This window comes from Prosopis cineraria, unplaced genomic scaffold, assembly GCF_029017545.1.
Source record: "Prosopis cineraria cultivar Desert tree isolate PC_DT_omini unplaced genomic scaffold, ASM2901754v1 PC3, whole genome shotgun sequence".
NCBI lineage: Eukaryota > Viridiplantae > Streptophyta > Magnoliopsida > Fabales > Fabaceae > Prosopis > Prosopis cineraria.
Window position 1 is genome coordinate 7,955,263 of NW_026555334.1, and position 6,650 is coordinate 7,961,912.

General features: G+C 30.2%; 1 pseudogene; it reads right to left on the reverse strand.

Moving 5' to 3' along the window:
• Positions 1 to 455: 455 nt before the first annotated feature.
• Positions 456 to 2,414, reverse strand: LOC129305348 (MDIS1-interacting receptor like kinase 2-like; annotated as a pseudogene).
• Between the last annotated feature and the right edge of the window lie 4,236 nt (positions 2,415 to 6,650).

Sequence of the window (6,650 nt, forward strand, 5' to 3'; positions counted from 1 at the left end):
GCTTTTTTCAGACGTGTTCTTTGGAATTTGTAACGAAGAATAATGTGCATTTCGCAGATGTATCAATCTCTCTTTTATTAAAACATTAATATTAATCATTAACAAAAATATTTCAATAAACTTGTTGTATATATAATTTGATTTTAAATATATCAATATATATATATATATATATATCTCTCTCTCAAAAGAGTTGAGATTTTTTATGGGCAAATATCAGCTACGTACAAGAAACTAAACATATGGCAAACATCTGGACTTTTATTTGTGGTTAGTCCTTGAAAGTTTCATCCTAAGGTGCAAAGCAAACATAGAGTCAAATCTCCTAGCTGTTTGCTGGACTATGTTATTTGTAATTCTTGATTTACCAAATGCTGGATCGAGATGTTATTCAAAGGAATAGCTAATGGCTGCTTGGAAAATCAAAGCTTTTGAGTCACTTGCTGCATTGACGGTCAAGAGTTCGGTGATGGTTTCAAACAAGCTAATGCTATTTTGATCAAAAGAATCACATCTCTTGCATCTTGTCTTGATGGTAGTGGAAGACGTGGGTCTAGCACATCTTTTAACAAAATGCTTTCAATGCAAATATTTGATAAAGATGATATTAAATCTCCAGGATGTTTTCCTATGATTGTTTCCAATGTCACCACTCCAAAACTATAAAAGTCACATTTTTCAGTTACAACTAAAGTGTATGCAAGCTCTGCGATGGACAAAAAAATAAAGAAATTAAATTATGAAATTATCCCAAGGAAAGTAATTGTACAAATAAAATACAACATAATAAGAGTAGTAGTAGAGAAGTGGAAAAGCAAACCTGGAGCAACACAACCATAAGTATCAACCAAAAGAGTTTGATTAGATGAATTTGGGTTAAGAATTTTAGCTGTGCCGAAGTTAGATACAATAGCCTCCATCCTAGAATTCAACAATATATTATTGCTCGTTATGTCTTGATGGATAATCATTGGGCAGAGAAGATGCAACAACAAAATGAAAGACGATTCTTTGAGAAACCGATTAGGATTTCCTTTCTCCATCTATTCTAGTATAGGTGACCAATGGGGAAACAACTAGCTTTACTTCTGGAATAAAATCGCTTGCTATGAGAACTATGGAGTGAACCCTATCATGATGCATGTAGAATAAGGCATTTGCTATTTCTTTAATGACATTTACCCTCTTTCTCCAATCAAACTCTCTAGCTTCATCATCATTATTCGAGACATAAAAAAGGCTTCCTCTTTCCATGAATTTGTAGATGAGAAACATGCAAACAAAAACCATGAAGCTTCACAATGTTGCGATGTCAGATTTCAGTTAACATCTTCACTTCATTGTGAAAACTCTTAACAAATGATGGGTTTTCATATTCTCCTCTATGGAGTTTTTTCAAAGCTACAATTCTGCCGCTAGGAGTTGTGCCCTATAGACACTTCCATAGGCACTAGTTCCGATGCAATACTTAATGTTAAAGTCTTCAGTTGCTTTAATGATATCTTCATATGCAATTTTACCATCAAAATTCCATATAGAAAATAAATTCACATTCTTGCTTTCTCTTCTCTCAATTTTGGATTCCCTTTTCCTTTTAAATAACATAAATATGATGTAACCCGCAATCAAGATGGCAAGGGAAATATCCATGGAAATAAAGATGTGCAACGTAGACTCTGACATTTTGAAGGAATCTCGTGTCTTCTCTTTGCCGCTGAGAAAATTGTTTTGCAAGTTGATGTGTTGCATCTTATCAAGTTGTCTAGGTATATTACCAAAGATATTATTGTAGCTCAAATCAATGTGACACATTGGTGGACTAAAGCACAAGCTACGTGGTAATACTCCACTGATCATGTTATGACTAAAGTCACCTTGAAAATTTATATGGTTCTCAATATAGGGAATGTTTCCACTGAGCTTATTTTGGGAAACGTTGGGCACTTCTGATTTTGGCAAATTTAAAATTGGAGAAGGAATGGCTCCAGCTAGGTAGTTTTTACTCAAATCCAAAAATTTTAAATGAGTGAGATTGGCAAGAGTGGAAGGTAATTCACCCTGTAAGAAGTTGCCTGTTAAATGCAAAGAGGTGAGATTTCGAAGATCTCCTATCTGAGTTGGAATCATACCTATGAGATCCATGCCTCGGAGATCCAAATCTTCCAAGTTCAAAAAAGCTGTGAAATTGAGATCTCCTAGCAGAGGCTGTTGTCGAGTGAGTGTTGGAGTCCTCATAGAAATAACCCTCCCAATGTTATTGCAAGATATGGTCGAGTGAGTGTTGGAGTCCTCATAGAAATAACCCTCCCAATGTTATTGCAAGATATGCCAATCCATTCACAAGGGTCGTTTGAGAAGTTGTTGCCATTCCACCAGTTGCTCTGAAGCAGAGCTCGTTTCTCCTCTGCAATCATGGCGGTAGCAATATTGGGGAACAAAGTAATGGCTTTGCATAATAGTAATACTACTATTACTTTTACTGGTATTGTTAGCGTGGTCGACATGATATTGGACAATGCCACCTTTAGTCAATTGGTTAATGGTAAGTGATCTCCAAATGAGTCCGGAGGCTGAATCATTATAGGAAGCTAACGTTGGTATATATTGTTGATAGGGCGTGATTTTTTTGTTTCCTTTTTATATTTGGATCACTCATATCATAAAGTTTAAAAATGATTTTGATAGAATTTATATTAGGCTTATTAGTTACTTAAATCCCGAGATCCGATTCCTATTCTTATGTTCGAGAATTATTATACTAAGTTAAGCGCGACTCTCTTTAATGTTTGCATTTATGTGAATTTTAATTTGAGACCTAGTACATGTATAAGCAACCATAATTTCTTTTACTAAGACAAACACCTATTGATCAAATTTTAGGCTTAGCGCAAGGATTGTTTTTACAACTTTCTTGTTTAGTTTTTCAAAGTCTTTAATTTTTATAAAAATGTAGTAATTTTTAAGAGACATTTAAAGATGCGTGCGAACTAAATTTGACTATTATAATAATAATTTTATTTTTTTCACATATTTTGAAAAATTCAGAAAGTTCCTTGGTCAGGGTCAAAGTCTTTGGGGAACATCCAAATTAAGGCAATCTATATGCACATGAACATGACGCGTGAGATGGGTCTAATTGAATACAAGCTGTCACGTGGCGTGGTGCGACCCAATTAGAGCTGGAAACAATTGATTAACTTGTGCTCCCTCCTGCCCTATTTATTTATAAGGTATATTATAGAAGATCTATTTAATTTCATTTATAAGTTATGATATAATTTTTTAAATAATATTTTTTTTGAACAAATTTTTTTAAATAATATTTAAAAAGTATTTTTAAAATTATCTTTTTTGAAAGATAAAAAGCAATATAATATCATCTTTTAGATTTATTATATAGAGAGATACATTTAAAATTTTACACATTTTTAATTTTTTTATATTTTTTTGTATTGGTATTGATGAGATTGATAAAAAAAAACTTATAAAGAGGATCAAAGGAGTAACTTGGAAAGGAGAATTGTTGAAAACAACTGTAATAATATGATAACTTATTTTCCCTAATTTTTTTGAAAAATAAAAAATTAGAAAAAATTAACCGTTTAGTCGTCAAAGTTTTGACCTACTTGTAACTCAATCTCTAAACTTTGAATCATTATAACTCAATCCTTATAAGTTTAATTTGGTTATAACTCAATCCTTATAAGTTTAATTTGGTTATAACTCAATCTCTGAACTTTATCTCTTACAATTTAGTCCTTATATTTTCAACCACACTTAATATTGATCCCTATATTTAAAAAAAAATCTTAAACTTTTAATATTTATAATATTGTAAACTTTTAATATTTATAATACTAGTAATAAAATTATTACAAAAAAAAATATTTTAAAATTTATTACTAATATTTTAAATTATTTAACTCTTTTAATCTTTATAAATATTTTAAATATTACTAATTGTTAAGAAGTGGATCTTTACTTACTTTCTCGGCACAAAGTGATCCCCAAATGACAATACCTTATCACCTTGCAAGTATTGCTTACGTTCTGCGCTCATTATTAATCACTCTGGCCATGTTCGTGAGAGTCAAAGTCGTTGGAGCAGGTCCAATAGGAAATAACGTGAGAGATGGGCAGAGTTGAAGTATACTTTTATGGTCTCTGTCCTGTTAATGACTTTTCCAGATGTAGCGTTAACTTGCAAAACATGATTTTCAAAACAATTATTAAAAGCATGATACTATTTTATTTTTTTCCCTCATTGTTTTTAAAAATCAAAGAAGAAGGGAAAAGATCATTGTTTTGTTAATGGGCTTCATCAATAATAATATCTTTAACGTTATTTTACAATAAGACACTGCATTTGACAAGAATGAGCATGTTTTCTGTCCCTTTAATTTGATAGCAAATTATAAGTTTACATTTGCTTTAATTTTTTTTTAGTATGATATAGTGACTTTTTTTGTCCAAGTAACTTTTTAGTTGACATCTTCAATTTAAAGATGTTTTGTCATCACCATCATGCTGTAAAAATTAATTAAAAACAGTAAAACTACTGTGACTAGCCATAATAATAATTAACTTTCAATGTCATTGATCTTGTTCGGTGTCATGCTCCCCACCAATGCCCATAAGCATAACGTGTGTGATGGGCACGTATGGATAGCACTCTCTTATTATGTTAATTATTTCTTTTATGTTTTTTTTTTCATTTTTTAAATTTTGCTTAAATTACATAGTTGCTATACTCTAAAACACTTTATTGCTAATTAATTTTTACTGAAATATCTATTATCGAAAAAGAAAAAAATATATAATAAACTGCATTATTCATAAATCTTATTCCTTAAAAATATGTTTCTAGTTTAGTATTACGTAGAATGAAACTCTATACTTTGATATTCAACAGAGCGAAAATAATACATGAATGAATAATATAATATTATGTGACATACTAAAAAAAAATACCCTAAAACAATCTAATTTTTTAAATGTACAAGGGCCAAACTTCAAATGCTACTATTATTTATAAAAAATACAACAACAGATCCATGAATGCCATTTTTAGTCTCTAGATTTATTTCATTATTTTTAGTCCCTTTAATTTGATCCTTCTAGAACTTTTAGCCCTTATGATTGTAAAGATGCACATGACACTCTTGCAGCTATTTAACTATAATATATGCTCCCTCCATTTAAAAATATAAAACATTTTTAATCGAATTTCACCTCAATAAAGTAGTTATCTACTTTCAAACTAACCTTATATTTTCATACTTATCCCTATTAAATACCCTACAATAAATATAAAGTCACTATTAATAGACACACTTTTAGAAAAAAGGAAATAATTACACCTCAAAAGATTAAAAATGCTTTATATTTTTAGACATCCAACTCCTCAAAAAATGCCTTACATTTGTAAACGGAGAGAGTATATATATATATATATATATATATATAATCTGTATTCAACAACAACTCTGTAACTCCTCTGCCAACACAATAAAAATATGCTGACATAGAAATAAATTGATTAAATTAATTTCACTGTAACTCTATAATTGGTGGTTTTTAAATAGTTTTTAAAGACATTTAAGGAATATAGTAAACATTTTGGTCGACATCTAAATACGAGTGTCAAATTAAAAAAACATTTATGAAATAATTCTGAACTTTTATGTTTTTCTTAATTAAGTTGATTTCTTATTATAATTATTTGATACCAGCATAATGCGTAGAAAAATCAAAGAAGAAGAAAAATATCATAGCTCATGGTCTTCGTCAATATTAAACTCTTCAGTCTTTGGAGTTTACTGTGAAAATGGACTCGAAATTTCCATTTGAGATGGACACCACAACATTTTGGTCCCGTGAAACTTCATAAAAAGCAATTTTTCAATTTTAAGGAATAAATAATCTTTTAGATTTTAATATATCATCAAGATGGGATAAGAAATTAGCTTAGATTAATTTTATTTTTTTTTTGCCCTAGAATATCCCTACAACATTAATGGAAGATATATTTGACAAGAAAATTCGACAAATAAAACTAAGGTAGTAAGGTGAAGTTTAACAAGTATTTTACAATTGAAATCAGGTTAATAAAAATTACTCCACATAAAACAAACAAATGAAAATAGAATAGACTTGGAAGACTAACAATTTTAGTAATTTTCGCTTGCGAGGAGGGTCTTCGGCGTGTGAGATGGGATCGGTTTAAAAAGATAATTAAACCTTGAAAATGAAATCCCGCAAATTATGTGGATTATTTTATTCCAAACCGTCAAAAATAATATAAGGAGAAGTGGAGAACTATTCTAGAGTCCCATGGATGAATTGTAATTGTAAATACTTTTAAATCCCAAGAAACGATTGAAATATACTTTGCAATCTCTAGGTCCCTTAATGTAAATAATTTTGGAAACATAGCAGCCAAGGACCTCAATAGTCAATTAATATTATCAATCAAGAATCAATTGACTTTAAAATTGTAATGAAGTCCCTTAATCCTTAATTGATATTAATTTGTAAGGTTAAAATACCAAACTGCCCTTCAAATTTAAAAAAACAAAAAAATGAAACCCCCATTGTCAATGGCATCGGCCGCCGGAACATAGTCGGATCTCGACTAGTGGTAAGGCCAC